The 17,457-nt window shown below is 39.9% G+C and overlaps 1 protein-coding gene, 1 long non-coding RNA gene and 1 pseudogene across 4 annotated transcripts in view; all 3 read right to left on the reverse strand.

Annotated features, from left to right (window-relative positions):
* The window catches only part of PAIP2 (poly(A) binding protein interacting protein 2), a 20,293-nt gene extending 5,761 nt beyond the window's left edge, over nt 1-14,532 (reverse strand). Inside the window, exon 1 of one of the 3 annotated variants that reach the window (XM_060637860.3) lies at nt 14,286-14,532. The gene's annotated coding sequence lies outside the window, so the exon portion shown is untranslated. Of the gene's footprint in view, nt 1-12,915; nt 13,462-13,987; nt 14,142-14,285 lie in introns of those variants that run through there. The other 2 variants (XM_060637859.3, XM_060637861.3) reach the window with 2 other exon arrangements.
* The window catches only part of LOC132682444 (uncharacterized), a 154,210-nt gene that overhangs the window by 83,317 nt on the left and 53,436 nt on the right, over nt 1-17,457 (reverse strand). The gene's annotated exons all lie outside the window — the stretch shown is intronic.
* Nucleotides 234-10,014, reverse strand: LOC132682443 (protein BEX5-like; annotated as a pseudogene).

The raw sequence follows: 17,457 nt of genomic DNA on the forward strand, positions 1-17,457 counted from the left end.
GGTAAAGAATGCTGTGGATCTCTAGACTTCATAGCACACTCTCTATTTGCTTTGTATCTCTGGGTCCATGTCGAATTTCTCCATGTCTGGATCTGTCCACTGTACAATGATTTGCAAGCCAAGTAATCTCATATATATATGTGTGTGTGTGTGTGTAGTGTATATATATATACATATATATATATATACACACACATATATATATATATATATAAATATGCGTGCTATTCTTTTTTTTTTTTTTTTTTTTTTAAGAAAGAGAGCACAAGCTGGGGAGAGGGGCAGAGAGAGAGGAAGAGAGAGAATCTTAAGCAAGGGGCTCAATCCCATGACCTGGGACCATGACCTGAGCTGAAACCAAGAGATGAACTCAACTGAGAGAGCCACCCAGGTGCATCTATTTTTAAAGTTTGTTGAGAGAGAGAGAGAGAGAGGAAATGAATGAATCCCAAGCAGGTTCCACACCCCGTGCTGAGCCCAACTTTGGGTTCAATCTCACAACTGTCAACAGTTGGATGGTTAAGTGACTGAGCCACCCAGGTGCCCCAATATGCATGCTTTTAAATGAGAGAGTTTATCTACAGACTGCTTTTTAAACTGCTTTACTACCTTCACAGTATGTAATAAACTTTTCCATGCAAGTTTCTGAAACTCCCCTGACAGAAAAACTTCCAGACTAACTCAAAATGAAATATCCAAACAGAAAAATGACAGCCCACTTCGGATCCTCTGTTCCCCCTCTCTCTGCCCTCCCGTTTTCTCTTTCCAAAACAAAACAAAAACAAAAAACTTTATTAAAAAAAAAGAGAAAGAAAGAAATATGACAGAACACCAGATTCACAGCAAAGGGTACATCAAGAAAACGTTACTTTGGGAAGCAGGATGTTTTATTATTAATATTAACCTCAGCATTCAAGGCATAAGATAAAACTCATCACGATAGGATGAGGGGGATGTCCTATAAGAATGTGCAAACTGCACCTCAAATGAAGCTCCCTAATTTTCCTCCTTATCTCTCTCATCTCCTCCATGAACCGTTCCATATCATCAGCAACTCCATCTATCATACCAAGGTTACTGACAAGCCTATTGGGCATATCCTGTCTAACATCATGGGCAGGTGAGGCCCAACCTGTTCTAATACTTCCTCCAGGCTCCTGGCCTTCACCACCTCCCAAAGAATGGGCTTCTTCTGCATTCTGCACTGCAGCCTGCTTTTCTCCTATGCTTTCCTGGGAGACCTTTTCCATGTTGAGATTTCTTTTCCTGCTTCCTCTTCCTACAGGGATCAGAAGCAGTCTTCCTCTCTTAGCTTTGAAATTTGCTGCACCAATGGACCTAAAGACCTGTTATGGATAAGTCAGCTTCTATGACTTCTTCCTTCCCGGGGCTACAGACTCACCCACCTTCAAAGCAACAGCAAGCAGGTGCACAGCCACAAAGGACTACCAGACTCCAACTAGTTCAAGCATCTAATCTCTTTCTATGTGAGTAAAAACACAACAATATCTAATACAGTAGACTGGGTTTCTTATATACTATTCATTAAATGATAACATGATCTAAACCAGTTGATACACTGCTGGCTAAAAGTGTGAAACTTAAGGGTCAGATTCTACAATATTCTACCAATTCATTAAGTATGAAATTGCTAAAAATGAGTTTACATGAGTCACTTGTACATAAATTCAAACAGCAGTGTGACCTGTGCCAAACGAAGAAATCAGCATACCTAATATGAGAAGAGTGTTTAAAAAACTTCAGGTGTTCTTACTCCCGTTATAATCAAGAAAAACACTAAAAACTAAAATGTCCCACCACAAATAGTTTTTTCCTTCGGTAAGGTTCAGGGAGCACTTGCTCTATATGTATTGCCAGTCCTAATTCATTATTTTTTTAAAACTTTTTTATCAAAGATATTCATTCTCTGTTTTCTGTCCTGTCTGCTTTTATAGTGCCTTCTATTATTTTCATTGTACCCACACCTTAGCACATAAATCTCAGTCTGTCTCTGCTTCTCTTTCACATGTATACATACAATAATAAATAACTAGGGCAGCAGTTCTTAGTAACTTATATTTGAGGACCTCTTAACAAATACAGATGTCACTACCATGATGCTACTGTCAGTAGTATTCAGTATTTCAGAAAATACCTGTGTGTTTCAGGATATAAACATCCCAGCCCTAGCCTAAGAGACTAAATTCACATTATATGAATAGTATGAGTTTTCATTATACATACGTACTCTTAAGGTTAAGTCCATAAAAGGAATCTAAGAAAGGGGCACCTGGCTAGTTTAGTCAGTAAAGCATGTGACTCTAGATCTCGGGGTTGTGAGTTTAAGCCCCACACTGGGCTGTCTGTTGTCAGCGCAGAGCCTGCTTTGGATCTTCTGTCACCCCCTCTATTGACCTCTCCTCGACTTGCATGCATGTGCTCTCAAAAAAATAGCAAAACAGGGGCACCTGGGTGGCACAGTCGGTTAAGCGTCCAACTTCGGCTCAGGTCATGATCTCACAATCTTGTGAGATCAAGCCCCGCACTGGGCTCTGTGCTGACAGCTCAGAGCCTCAAGCCTGCTTCTGATTCTAGGTCTTCCTCTCTTTCTGCCCCTCTCCTGCTTGTGCTCTCTCTCTCTCTCTCAAAAATAAACATTAAAAAAATAAAATAAAATGTCTTAAAAAAAATTTAAATATGCCTCTGTAATCAAATTATATCTACATGTAAAGGCAATCTATTTTTTTTTTTTAAGTCCATTCAATTTATGAGCACAAGCTTATGTAAACCATGAAAAATGTGCCTCAGGAAATTCTATAGTCTGAGAATCCCAAAGGACTCCCCTCTCTCTTTGATGCCTACCAGTAAACAAAGAAAATATCAACAGTGCTTAGCAAAAAAGGGCCCAATCCCTGTATTTGACAAGGCTCTAGGTCAGCTTTTTTGCTCATTATCACTTCATCAAACAAGCTGTGGCTTTGGCATAAATCCTAGAGAAAGAGTCCATAAAGGACTAAATAAAATTATTTTATTAGGCAATATTTGGGAAAAAAATCATAACTGAAACCAAAAAGAACAAACTGGAGCCCAAACACTAATCTTGTATCTTAGACAGCTGAGGGAAGGAACAATTGCTGACCAAATTTCTGGCTACAGCCAGCCAGGTGAAAGCCAGAGGGGTAAGGATCATTTCTTTCAGAATGTTGACGACTTACAATTATTGAACATAAGGTATTCTAATATAACGTGATGTATCAAATTTTAAATTTTTTTCTATGACTTGTTCTTGACCCTTCTTGGACCACATTCTTTATACTGGATCCTCTGCATGTTCTGCTGTTTTTAAAAACTGGGTATAGGATGGGGTGCTTGGGTGGCTGAGTCAGTTGAGTGTCCAACTCCAGCTCAGGTCATGATCTCATGATTCGTGGGTTCGAGCCCCATGTTGGGTTCTGTGCTTACAACTTGGAGCCTGGAGTCTGTTTCAGATTCTGTGTCTCCCTCTCTCTCTCTGCCCCTCCCCAACTCACACTCTGTCTCTCAAAAAGTAAACATTTAAAAAAAAAACTGCGTATAGGATCACCTAGTTGGCTCAGTTCATATAGCATGTGACTCTTAATCTTGGGGTCCTGAGTTCAAGCCCCATGCTAGGTATAGAGCTTATTAAAAAAAATTGGGGGGGGGGGCGCGCCTGGGTGGCACAGTCAGTTATACGTCTGACTTTGGCTCAGGTCATGATCCATAGTTTGTGAGTTCAAGCTCTGCATTGGGCTCTGTGCTGACAGCTCAGAGCCTGGAGTCTACTTCTGATTGTGTCTCCCTCTCTCTCTCTGGCCCTCCCCTGCTCATGCTCTCTCTTTCTCTCAAAAATAAATATTTTTTTTAAAATTGGGTATATAAGGGGCGCCTGGGTGGCTCAGTCGGTTAAGCGGCAGACTTCGGCTCAGGTCATGATCTCACGGTCCGTGAGTTCGAGCCCCGCGTCGGGCTCTGTGCTGACAGCTCAGAGCCTGGAGCTTGTTTCAGATTCTGTGTCTCCCTCTCTCTGACCCTCCCCCATTCATGCTCTGTTTCTCTCTGTCTCAAAAATAAATAAACGTTAAAAAAAAAATTAAAAAAAAATTGGGTATATAGTTCAAATACCATAAAATTTATGGTTTTATTTTTTTTAATATGAAATTTATTGTCAAACTGGTTTCCATACAACACCCAGTGCTCATCCCAACAAGTGCCCTCCTCAATACCCATCACCCACCCGTCATCAACCCTCGGTTTGTTCTCAGTCTTTAAGAGTCTCTTAAGGTTTGCCTCCCTCCCTAACTTTTTTTTCTCCTGTTCCCTCCCCCATGGTCTTCTGTTAAGTTTCTCAGGATCCACATAAGAGTGAAAACAAATGGTATCTGTCTTTCTCTGTATGACTTATTTCACTTAGCATAACACTCTCCAGTTCCATCCATGTTACTACAAAAGGCCATATTTCATTCTTTCTCATTGCCACGTATTCCATTGTGTATATAAATTTATGATTCTAAAGTGTCGGATTGGCATTTGTTAAAAACAGTTAAAGGCAAATATAGCAGCCAAAGCCACCTAGGGCAAGGAAGAAGAGATGTGGCAAACAAAACACCAAGAAAAAAGCATGGGAAGAAAGATGGGTGAAGTAAATACTTTGGGCATAAGGGCTTTGAAAAGCTCCTGCATATTCTAGGGAACCAAGGCCCTGGGCAAGTCCAGTGCTGGGAGCATGCTCAGAAAAGACCTGAGGGGTGCCTGGATGGCTCAGTCAGTTAAGCGTCTGACTCTTGATTTCAGCTCAGGTCATGATCTCATGGTTCATGACATAGAGCCCTATGTCAGGCTCTGTAGTGACAGCATAGAGTCTGCTCGGAATTATCTCTCTCCTCCTCTCTCTCTGCCCCTCCCGAAAGTACTCTCTCTCTCAAAATAAATAAATAAACATTAAAAAAAAAAACAAAAGACCTGTGAAGGCCCTATACTCTGGCTGACCTTCAGTATATGCACATAAAGTGAGGGCTAAGAAAGCTGTAAACTGCTTGAGTGTTGAAGGTATGCCTCAACATAAACAAGAATCTACCTACAAAGACTGAGAGAATTTTTTTGTTCATAGGTATTTAAGAAACATATGTATTTAAAAAAAATTTTTTTAACGTTTATTTATTTTTGAGAGAGAGAGGGAGGGAATGGGAGAGGGGCAGAGAGAAAGAGGGAGACACAGAATCCAAAGCAGGGTCCAGGCTCCGAGCTGTCAGCAAAGAGCCCGACGCAGGGCTCGAACTCACAAACCACAAGATCATGACCTGAGCCACAGTCAGACACTTAACCGACTGTGCCACCCGGGCACCCAAAGAAAAATCTTTTAAAGATTTTTATTTTATTCTATTTTAAGCAATCTCTACACCCAACGTGGGGCTTGAATTCACAACTCCAAGATGAAGAGTTGCATGCTGTACAGACAGAACCAGCCAGGGACCTCAGAAAATCTCTTTTTAAATAACTATCTGACCACTAAGCTAAAAGGCTTCAACGGCCATACACATACAAAAAGAACTCAAACTTTTATAAAATTAGTTCAGAAAAATCACTAAACAGATCAATAACAAGCAGAACAAAAACCCTGCAGAAAGGAGGATCTGATTTTTAATGGCACTACATTATAATATTAATGTCCAGTTTTCAACAAAAATGAGGAGTCATGAAAAGAAGTAAGAAATATGGCCTATACACAGGAAAAAACAAACTTCCTTGAGGAAGCCTAGACATTGGACTTACAAGACTTTACATCAAGTACAAAATAATTAAAGGAAACCATAATAATGAGGTCTCATCAAATAGAGAGTATCAGGAGTGATGGGATGGCTCAGTCAGTTAAGTGTCTGTTGGTTTTGGCTCAGGTCATGATCTCATAGTTTGTGGGTTCAAGCCCTATATCCGGCTCTGTGAAGACAGTGCAGCATCTGCTTGGGATTCTCCCTGTCTCTCTGCCAGTCCCCTGCTAGTGCTGTCTCTCTCAAAATAAATAAACAAACATTAAATAAAAGTGGGGGGTCACCTGGGTGGCTCAGTTGGTTAAATGTCTGACTCTTGATTTCAGCTTGAGTCGTGATCCTGCGGCCGTGGTATCAAGCCCTGCACTGGGCTCTGCGCTGAGCAAAGAGCCTGCTTGGGAGTCTCTCTCTCTGTCCCTCTCTGCCCCTCCCCTGCTCATGTGCTCTCTCTCAAAATAAATAAACATGAAAAAAATAGAGAATATCAATATGGAAAAACTAAAAAGAAACCAAACGGAATTTCTGGAGTTGAAAAGTACAATAACTGAAATGAAAAATTTACCAAAGGATTACAACAGATTTGATCAAGGAGAAAAAAAAATCAGCAAATTTAAAGATAAATCAATTGAGATTAAAGAGCTTTGGGAGGGAAGTAAAACAATGAAGAATAATGAACAGAACCTTAAGACCAGTGGGCAACTATCATACAAATAATGGGAATCTCAGAAGAAGACAAGGGGCCAGAAAAAATATTTTAAGAAAATAACGGCCTCTTGGGATGCCTGTCTGGCTCAGTCAGTGAAGCCTGGGACTCTTGGTCTCAGGGTTGTGGGTTTGAGCCTGCATTAAGTGTAGAGATTGATTAAAAATATATACATATATATTTTTTAAAGAGAGAATAAGTAAGCAGGGGAAGAAGGATAGAGGGAGAGAGAAAGAATCCCAAGCAGGCTCCATGCTCAGCACAGAGCCCGACGTGGGGCTTGATCCCATGACCCTGGGACCACAACCTGAGCTGAAATCAAGAGACAGACGACTGACTGAGCCACCCAGGTGCCCCTAAAAATAAAACCTTTAAAAAAAGAAAATAGTGACCCCAAACTCCTCACACTTGATAACAAATCTGTATGTATTACTCTACATATCCAAAAGCTCAACAAATTCCATGCAGTATAAACTCAAAATGATCCACAATTAAGACACATTATAATCAAATTACTGAAAGACAAAGAGAAGAGATTATCTGCAATACAAGTGTCTCTTTACATACAAGGAATCCTCAAAACAAGATTAACAGTTGATTTCACATTAGAAACTACAGAGGCCAGGGGTGCCTGGGTGGCTCAGTCAGTTAAGCATCTGACTCTTGATTTTGGCTCCGGTCAAGATCTCATGGTTCGTGAGTTTGAGCCTGTGTCAGGCTCCGCATTGGCAGTGAGGAGCCTGCCTGGGATTCTCTCTCTCAAAAATAAAATTAAAAAAAAAAAGAAAAAAAAAAAAAAAAAAGAAAAGATAAGTATTTACAAACCAAGATACAAGAGTCAAAGTGCAGAATATCAAAGGGAATTTTTAAAAGACAAAAAACATTATTTTCAAAAAAGTGACAAGAAAAATCATATTCTCAGTAATAAAAAGCAAAAAACTAAACTGAAAGAAAACTGCTAGAATGCCAGACCCTGGCAGAAAACAGCTTACAAACATAAATGAACTAGAATATTTCCATTGTTATTATTCAGGAATAGTTTGAATAATAAGAATGATGGGATCCTGACATACGAATCTAAAGTTACATGGGCTCAGTGCTCTTAAAATATCTTTAACAACCTTTAATTTTGTTTTTCTTGTTATGATTAGTATATTCAGGTTTTTTACCTCTTTGGTTAATTACAGTAATTTATATTTCATTAAAATTTCATTTTCTCCGCAATTTTAATTTTGTTATAAAATTGCAAAGAATGTAACTATTCTAACTTGTTTCATTACATATAATTTGATTATATGTTCCTTTTCCTCATTTAGAGATTTATCTTAGAAAAAAAACTCCAGGTTTGCAATGTGCATACCCGTGAGTCTAATAAACTCTTCCTATATATGTATTAAGAGGAAGATCTGTGCATTTCAAATGCACAGAATCTCTGAGAACATATAAAACAGAGAAGCAAATCATATCTGATAAGGAACTTGTATTTAGAATATATAAAGAACTATTACAACTCAATAAAAATGACACAATTTAAAAATGGGCAAACAACAGTTTTCCAAAGAACATACAAATATCAATAAATACATGAAAAAATACTCAAAATCATTAATCGTGGGGGAAATGCAAATCAAAATCACAATGGGATGCCACTTTACACTAGAATGGCTGTAATAAAAAAGATAATAAGTATTGGTGAAAACGTGGAGAAATTGGAACCTTCGTTTACTGCTGATGGGCATGTTAAAATGATGCAGCTGATTTGAAAAAGTCTAGCAGTTCCTCAAAAGATTAAACATGGAACCCGATATTTATACTAAGTATACATCTAAGAGAAATGAAAATATATGCCCTACACAAAACTTGTACACAAATTTCCGTATCAGTATTATTCATAATAGCCAAAAAGTGAATAAAACCCAGTGGTCCACCAATTGATAAATACTATGTGGTATCTCCATACAACAGAATATTATTTGACAATAAAAAGAAATGAAATACTTGATACGTGCTGTTTCATGGATGAACACTGAAAACATTATGCTAAGTGAAAGAAGCCAGTCACAAAGCATTACATACTGTATGACAGCTAAGGAGTATGGGGTTTCTTTCTGGGGTAACAAAAATGTTCTAAAATTGTGGTAATGGATGCACAACTCTCTGAATATCCTAAAAACAACTCTACCGTATACTTTAAATGAGTTACAGGCAGTGAATTATAGCTCAGTAAGAACTGTTAAGGGGTGCCTGGGTGGCTCAGTTGGTTAAGCATCCGACTTCAGCTCAGGTCCATGAGTTCCAGCCCCATGTCAGGCTCTGTACTGACAACTCAGAGCCTGGAGCCTGTTTCAGATTCTGTCTCCCTCTTTCTGCCCCTCCCCCATTTGCACTCTGTCTCTGTCTCTCAAAAATAAACAAACATTAAAGAAGAAAAAAAAAGAACTGTCAAAAAACAACACTCAATGCCTACAGAGATAACTGGGTGGGGAGAGACACTGTTACATTCATCCATTGAATTTTGAATGGATACCTATTAAAAATTCAATTTTAATAAACAAAGCCCCTACTTTAATTCATTTTTTCTACATATTTTTATCAATTTGTTTTTTCACTTTATTTTCCCTTCACTAAATTTCTACCAATTTGTTACCCTGATTTTTAAGTCGACAAACATTTTCAACCTTCCATTTAATAAATGATTTGTATCTATAAATTTTCCATGTATTTTGAATTTAGTTCTCATCAAGTTTAGGTATCTACAAATTATTTAATTTATAATGAGCCAGAGATTATTTCGAAGAATATTTTTACATTTCCAAATGGTTCTTTTGTTTACCCTTTGATGCCCTGATTTCTAGTTTGACTTCATTATGTTATAAAATGTACCCAGTGAAGCACCTAGGTGGTTCAGTCAGTTAAGTCTGACTTAGCTCATGAGATCATGGTTAGTGGGTTCAAACCACAAATCAGGCTCTGTGCTGACAGTTCAGTCTGGAGCCTGCTTCAGATTCTGTGCCTCCGTCTCTCTGCTCCTCCCCTGCTTGTGTTCTCTCTCAAAAATAAACATTTTAAAATGCAGCTAGAAAAACCTTCACTTTTGGGGCTTATTATTGTTTTGTTTAAAGACAACTATGGTTTTTGCAAACCCCTTGGGTCTAAAGAGAGAAATGTGTGACTTCTATTTCTAAGGTACAAAAAAATATATATTTACATATCTACGTTTATATCTAAATCTAAATATAGATACATAAATGGTCTTTTTTTTTTTTTTACTTGATCTGTTAAATTCTGAAAGTGGTCTATTCAAGTCCTATACTCTAAGAGTTAGACTATTTGAACCAGTCTCAGAGATTTATCATTTTTGATAACTGATGGTTGGTTTTATGTCTTCCATCATAATTTTTAAATTTTTCTTATAGTTTCTCATATTGTATTCCTGTAGTGTTTATTTTCCTATTTTTAGGAACTCTGCATACCGGTGAGTGTAATAAACTCATATTTTAAAAAATATCAGATTTATTTTCTGTGACTTACAAACTACTAAGGAATCTCAGTTGGTTTTCTCTCCCGTGTCTGAAATATAATTGAGATCAGTACTGTAAGTTTAAGGTGTAGAGCATGATAATGTGACTTACATCTACTGTGAAATTAAAATAGATTTACACAGATTCCTATTCATTAAAAACGTGCTCTATACATCTCCAAACAATTCAAGACATTTAGAATGCTTTTCCTTGTTCAGGGTCTCCAACCCATCCCTGCTCCCAGACAACGAAAGAACCTTTAGAATGATTTTACTTATCCCATTTCCTTCCTCCCACTCCATCTCCTTTGTTTTGTGGAAATAATTTAAGCAGTGTTAGTTCCATACTGTTTGGTTTTCCTTTAGGTATAGATCTTTTAGAATTTTTTAACCAAACACAATTAACATTATTGTCTATATTTTTACTAGATTGTTATCATTGTTTCTTTTATTCACAATCTTCCCCTAACTTGACATCTTTAATATTTCTTCACAAGGTCATGCAAAAGTATTAATTTCTCAGCTGTTGCATGTCTCAAATTGTCTTTTGCTTTTCTATTTAAATAATATTAAGTGGGACAGACTTAGACTTGTGTCTTTTCTATTATCTGCAAATATTCCAGCTTTCATTGTGTTAGTTTTTCTTTCGTAAAGATCCTGCTCATGGAGAGTGTGCTGGCTTAGTTGGTTAAGCATCTGACTCTTGATTTCAGCTGAGCTCATGATTTCAGGGTTGTAGGACCAAGCCCTGCATCCAGCTCTGTGCTGAGGGTGGAGCCTGCTTGGGATTCTCTCCCTTTCTCTCTCCGCTCCTCCCCTGCTGTCACCCTCTCTCTCTAAAGAAATAAAAATTAAAGTAAACAAATAAATATGGTTTCCAGCAATGTCCATTCTTTTATATTCTTTATGAAATTTTAAATTATAGAAATCTTTTAAGCTTTAGAAACTTCTCCCTAGTTTCATCTCTAAAGTATTCACATTAAAATTCAAATACAGTTCTCTCTTCTTTCCTTAATCTGACTCCACAGACACCTTTTCTTATTCCATTGGACTCTATTTTGAACAATTGTGACTCCTTAACCTTACTTGCATACACACATTACTATAATTAGTTGTCTCTCCAGCAGTGAAAGAGGATAAAGAAACCTCTGTTTCTGCTTGTTTTCCACTCAAGTTTGTAAGCAGCTTTGAATTTTTTGTTTTAATGTTTGGCAGTATACATTAATGATTAAAAGCAATGGCTCTGGAACCCAAGGGCAAGTTATTTAACCTTTCTGCGTCTCAGATTTCCCATCTATTAAATGGTAATAATAATAGTATCTATGCATAGAGCCTAGCACATAACAGTATTATCTATTTTGGGGCTTATTAAACATTTATAGCAATTAAAGGTTGTTAGAGCAAGGTATAAGGTAAAAAAATCACATGTCCAAAAACCTGTAGGAGTGAAACAATGTGACAGAAGGAAGACTATAATCGTAATCTTAACAAGGTATAACAAAGGTGATCTGGTGAGAGTAAGGATGGGTCAGCACTGCCTATCATCACTACTGGATAAAAGCTCAAAGAACATCAGAAACACCAGCCTTACTTATAAAAACTGACACAAAAAATAAGCAGAAGGAATTCAAACCTCTATATCCACACTATCCAATGTGGTGGGGCCAACAGCTATGCATGGCTAAATAAAAATAAATTAATTCAAACTCAATAAAATAAAAAATTTAGTTCTTTCGCTGCACTTGCCACATTTCAAATGCTCAACAGACATGTGCTATTAGTACTTATTGGACAGCACTGCTCTAAACAGTAAGGAAATCTAGAACAACAAAAAAGACTGTTACTGGAACTGAAACTTAGGCTGTATCACATGCAAATTACTAATGTACCTATGCAAGAGGGTGGTCCAGATCACAAGGGGTATAGCCTGGGCAACTTTAATCTTGCACTGGGTCCGAAACTAAGATACGCCACTAACAACCTACCAGATCCTGAGTATGTCACTAAACAGTAAAATGGTTAAGAGCACATAATTCCTGGACTACGTGGGTTTGAATTCCAGCTCTTACTAGCTGTGTACACTGGACAAGTTAATTCACATCTCTCACTTGTTAGCTTTATTTTACAGTTGTACTTACCACCTAGGGAGGGTGAAGATTAAATACTTGTAAAAACACTTAGAACAATGCTTGGCATTACTAAGTGCTGTGGAAATATATGCCTAATAAAATAATTTCTCAAACTTCTATTTCCTCAATTTCAAAATGGGCAAGATAAAACTTGCTCTGCCTTTTTCACAGGTTATAATAAAGTCTGTAAATCACAAAAATGTAAAATCACAAAAGAAAGGGGGCTGAAGCCTTATTTTCTACCTTCTTTCACCTCCCACATTATCAATGAAATTGCTATGCTAACATTTTATAAATGTTTACATTTTCTATTAAAAGTGGAGCATCACTCTCTACAGTCAGAAAGGGGGAAACCTGAATAAGGTGTACAGTGCCTACTGAAGGAAAAGCCTACGATAAACTTACTCTGTTCCAAAGAGGGTAGAGATCATCTACCCTAAGCAGTAATATACATTATAATAAAACCCTCTAAGCTCCCAGGACTTTAAACATTACTTCCATTGCTTAACAACCATCCTTTAAAGAAAGAGATAAATAGGCAGTAATTTTTGTAGAGTTACCTATCTTTATTTATCGTAGACACTTATTTGTGAGAAAGAATTAAGTTTTGTACAAGTTCACAATTAACAAGCAGCATAAACAAGCTAATTTGCCCCAAATATCCTTTCACAAATTGGAATCAGAAGCACAAACCAGCAAACACTGGGAATCAAATTTAAATCCTTACAGAAACCTTTTTCTTATTTATAAACGTAAATTGAAAATGCAAACCAACACCTGCTCAACTGCAATTTGTGAAAAACCATGCCACGAGACTACAAGATTAGCCAGCGCACGAAAATGGGAATTTGTCTTCTGTTGTAACGTCAAAAGCTGTCAGCTGTTAGACTTTTTCCCACGGCAAACTGAAAGCCAAATTCTTTCTAGAGTTTGTGGTTTCCATGAGGTGATGGGGCTGCAAAATCAGGGAGTGCAAGACAACAAAAGGAAGCAGAAAAGGCCTCTTTTTGAGTCACCAGAAAATACCACTGCCGGCTGCTTCAACAAATGTTTTGAAAAAACAAACTTCACCGCAAGCCATATAATTTTAGTGGCAGTGGGGAGTAAGCATATAGTGGAAGAGAAATTAAAAAGGAGGATCGGAATGTGATTAGATGGGCCGTTAAAGTTCATCTGGTTTCCAATACTCCCGGAGCACGGATTCCAGCCCTTCTATCAGGAGCATGGGAAACAATATAACTAACAATAAGGAGTAAGGAAAGGTGAAGAAACGGGAGAAAGCGGATCCGAAAGGTACTGGCCAGTGGACGGTTGTAGAAAGCTCCCCTCGGACGCTCGCCAGCCCGCCAGTCCCTCCGCCCCTCTCTTCCCCAACCCCGGCGACGGGAGGAGCGCGCACGCGCAGCAAGTATGGGCTGCGCGTGGCGACGCGCAGGCGTAAACTGGGGAGAAACAATGAGCTTTGTTGCCGAAGCGGCAGTGGGGGGCAGGGGAAAAGGGTACCCGAGGGGAGGTGAAAAAAGTGGAGGGAGGAAGGGGGGCCACGAGAAAGTGCTATCCCGGCAACCCTCGCGCGCTACCGAGGACCCGGATAGAGTGCTGCGAGATCCAAATCATAAATAATAATGACAATGAGAAAAAAAGCGACGGCCATTTCTCAAAGAAGAAAGAGTCTGAGTCGGTCCCAGCTCATCCCTCAGATCCGACTGAAAGACGCAAGGAGTAAAGAAGCCATACAAGGCTTGGTGGCCAACAACCCAGGGGACCCTCAACCATCGCCAAGGTGCTGTCCCTCGACCGCCGGGGACGCCGCACCCTTCTGGCCGCTCCGCCCGAGGGAACCCCTCACCCAGTGCACGGCAGCGGGGACGGCAGCCAACGAATCCGGTCGGCCTCCGCGGATCTCCACAGGCAGCGCCGCTCCCCCGCTCGACGCGCGCTTCGCCCGCCGCCTCCCTTCTCCAGTCCAAACAAACACCCCAGCCCGGAAGTGACTTCACTTCCGCCGCCGTCGGCTCCGCCCCCTCGTTCTGTCAACGCTGCTCTCTGAAGCCACTAGAGAGCGCGCGAGAGAACGAGCGACCCCAACGTTCCCTTCGTATCCCAGGCTGCACACTTGTGCATGCGCAACGACCTCTTCTGCATACCTGGCACACGGGTATACTGGAAGTCGGGAAATCGTGTCGCATTCTTTCTGGGAGACTGGAGCTGGGCCGAGCCTGTGCCGGACACCCGTCTTTCAAGAATGTTGGCATGCAGTGAGTGGGGGAGCTGAGGACTGAAGAATACACCTTACAGACTACGTTACCTCCAATCCATTGACACGAAACAGGAATATCTAATCTAGATAACAACAGCCTATTTGTTGGGTGTATGTATGTGATACACAGTGTCACACTAACAGTGACACCCACCCAATGACATCCAGAGATCCTGAAACAGAAACAACAGGGGCGCCTGGGTGGCTCAGTTGGTAGGGCTCCTCACTGACTGAGAAGAACCTGCTTGGGATTCTGTCCCCCTTCCTCTGTGCCCCTACCCCACTTTCTCTCGAAATAAATAAGCTTAAAAAATATATATATGAAACAATAAGCTAAGACAAACTAACAGAAGGATACCAACTCATCTACAAGCACCTGCATTTAGACAGGTTCAGGCACACACATACACACACTCTGAAGCTAGATCTTTGCGCACAGTTGCAAATTATGTATATATGATCCCCAGGCAATATATGAAATCTTCTTTGTAGCTAAGGAAGGAAATAATTCTGTCCAGAGATAATATAGAAGAGTGGGACCTCAAGGTCCAAGAGTTTCCTCTTCCATTATCCTGGTTGCACTGCCTTCCATACATTAATCCTTGCAATCATCATTGGCAAGCCTCAACATACATATTTTTACTGATACTAATCAATGTATAGTGTATAGTATGTGTGAAAAAAATTGGATGTTTGAATAGGTATACACTGTATTAGAAAGGCACAAAAAGTGATTTCTTACCTTTGGGGAAGGGAGATAAGGGACTGAGATTTACTTTTTTACTTTTGTAAAATTTGAATATTAAAAGCACAGACCGGGGGCACCTGCGTGGCTCAGTGGGTTAAGTGTCCACCTTCACTCAGGTCATGATCTCATGGTTCGTGGGTTTGTGGGTTTGAGCCCCGCGTTGGGCTCTGTGCGGAACGCTTGCTCCGAGCCTGGAGCTTGCTTCAGATTCTGTCTCCTCTCTCCGTCCCTCCCTGCTCATGCTCTGTCTCACTCTGTCTCTCAAAAATAAATAAATGTAAAGAAAAAAAATTTTTAAAGCACAGACGGGCGCCTGGGCTAGCTTAGTTGGTAGAGCTTTCGACTCTTGATCCTGGGGGTCTGGGGTCATAAGTTTGGCCCCATGTTGGCATAGAGCTTACTTAACAAAACAAAACAAACAAAAAAACCTCAACATGCTTTTAGTATCTACTAAAAGTAAGAAAAAAAGCTCCCTCCACGGGAAGGAATCTAGAAGAGGGCTACTCACGTTTAGGGCCATTTCACTCATTGAAGATCTGCTTAAGAAAAAAAAGGTGGGGGGCACCTGGGTGGCTCAGTTGGTTGAGCGACTGATTTTGGCTCAGGTCATGATCTCAGGGTTCGTGAGTTTGAGCCCCATGTCGGGCTCACTCCCATCAGTGTGGAGCCTGCTTTGGATCATCTGTCCCCCTTTCTCTGCCCCTCCCCTGCTCATATTCTCTCAAACATAAATAAACCTTAAAAAAAATTCTGTTTTTGGTCAATCCAAAACCCCAAAGAAGTGAACACAGTTGTTCTGCCACAGCCTCTGGGTGAACGTCTTTGGCTCTACATTTTCAGAGCTATAGTCTAAACTGGGAGGAAAGGTTTGGCTTTGTTGCTTGCTGGGCAAACATCTCTGGGAAGAAGGAGATGGTGTGGTTTTACAGGTCTGTGGAATATGATTCATCCGAGGAACCTGAAAGATAAACTATCAACCTGAGACTGGAAGAGGCATGAACAGGTGAAGAGAACAAAACCAAAATAGATGTTTATATAATCTGTAGTTGAACCAGACACTTAGAAGCCAATCACAAAATATTATAATTTGTGACTTTGTATAAACTACTTGATTATACTGGCAACATTGAAAAGTATCTTTGAGGGGCGCCTGGGTGGCTCAGTCGGTTAAGCGGCCGACTTCGGCTCAGGTCATGATCTTGCGGTCTGTGAGTTCGAGCCCCGCGTCGGGCTCTATGCTGACAGCTCAGAGCCTGGAGCCTGTTTCAGATTCTGTGTCTCCCTCTCTCTCTGACCCTCCCCCGTTCATGCTCTGTCTCTCCCTGTCTCAAAAATAAATAATCGTTAAAAAAAAAACTTAAAAAAAAAAGTATCTTTGATAAATTCCCATTTATTTTAAAAGTTTGAGAGAGACAGCATGACAGTGGTGGAGGGGCAGAAAGAGAGAGAGAGAGAGAGAGAGAGAGAGAATCCCAAGCAGGCTCCATACTGTTAGTGCAGAGCCCGATGTGGGGCTCAAACCCACAAAACATGAAATCTTGGCGTGAGCCAAAATCAAGAGTTGGATGCTTAACCGACTGAGCCACCCAGGGACTCCAGTAAATCCTGGTTTATTTTAATCTGAACCATTTAAAGGCTTGCACTGTCTTTCTCACACAAAGGGGTTAAGATTTCAATTCCTGGGGCACTTGGCTGCCTCAGTAGATAAAAGCATGTGACTCTTGACTGTGATTTGGGAGTTTGAGCCCCATTTTGGGGATAGAGCTTACTTAAAGACAAAAAAATTGGGAATATAGTTCAAATACTATTCCCAGCTCACAGTGAGCGTTCACCATTGTGGCTGAGGAAGCTTGACGGGCCCAGAGTACTTCCTTGGTATATTCTGGATATCCTTCAAAGGACCCTCTGCTCATTTGCAAAAATGCTCATGCTATGTCTGGATAGTGGTGGTGATGGTCTGTCTATGAATGCAAAGTGCTGTTAGTAGAGCAGACACTATCAACATTTTGCCAATTATAAGGACAGACACTTCAATGAGACTATTTAGAGGTCCAGTTCAAATACAGTGCAGAAACCTATTTGGTTTAGTTAGTAAAATGAATACTAACTTGAGATGGAGATCTAAGTAGGAATCAGAAGAGAGTATAGTAATGAAGTCCCAGGATGGCTGTAAATAAGCTCCCACTCTAAACTTCAAATGAATTATGGTGTAACAATAAAACATTAGTTATTAAAAAGATGCACATATCCCTTGGTAGGGTTTGATACTTGATTTTAAAAAAAGGCTGCAAAATAGCACACATAAGCTTCT

This window comes from Panthera onca, chromosome A1 (genome assembly GCF_046562875.1).
Source record: "Panthera onca isolate mPanOnc1 chromosome A1, mPanOnc1 haplotype 2, whole genome shotgun sequence".
Lineage (NCBI taxonomy): Eukaryota > Metazoa > Chordata > Mammalia > Carnivora > Felidae > Panthera > Panthera onca.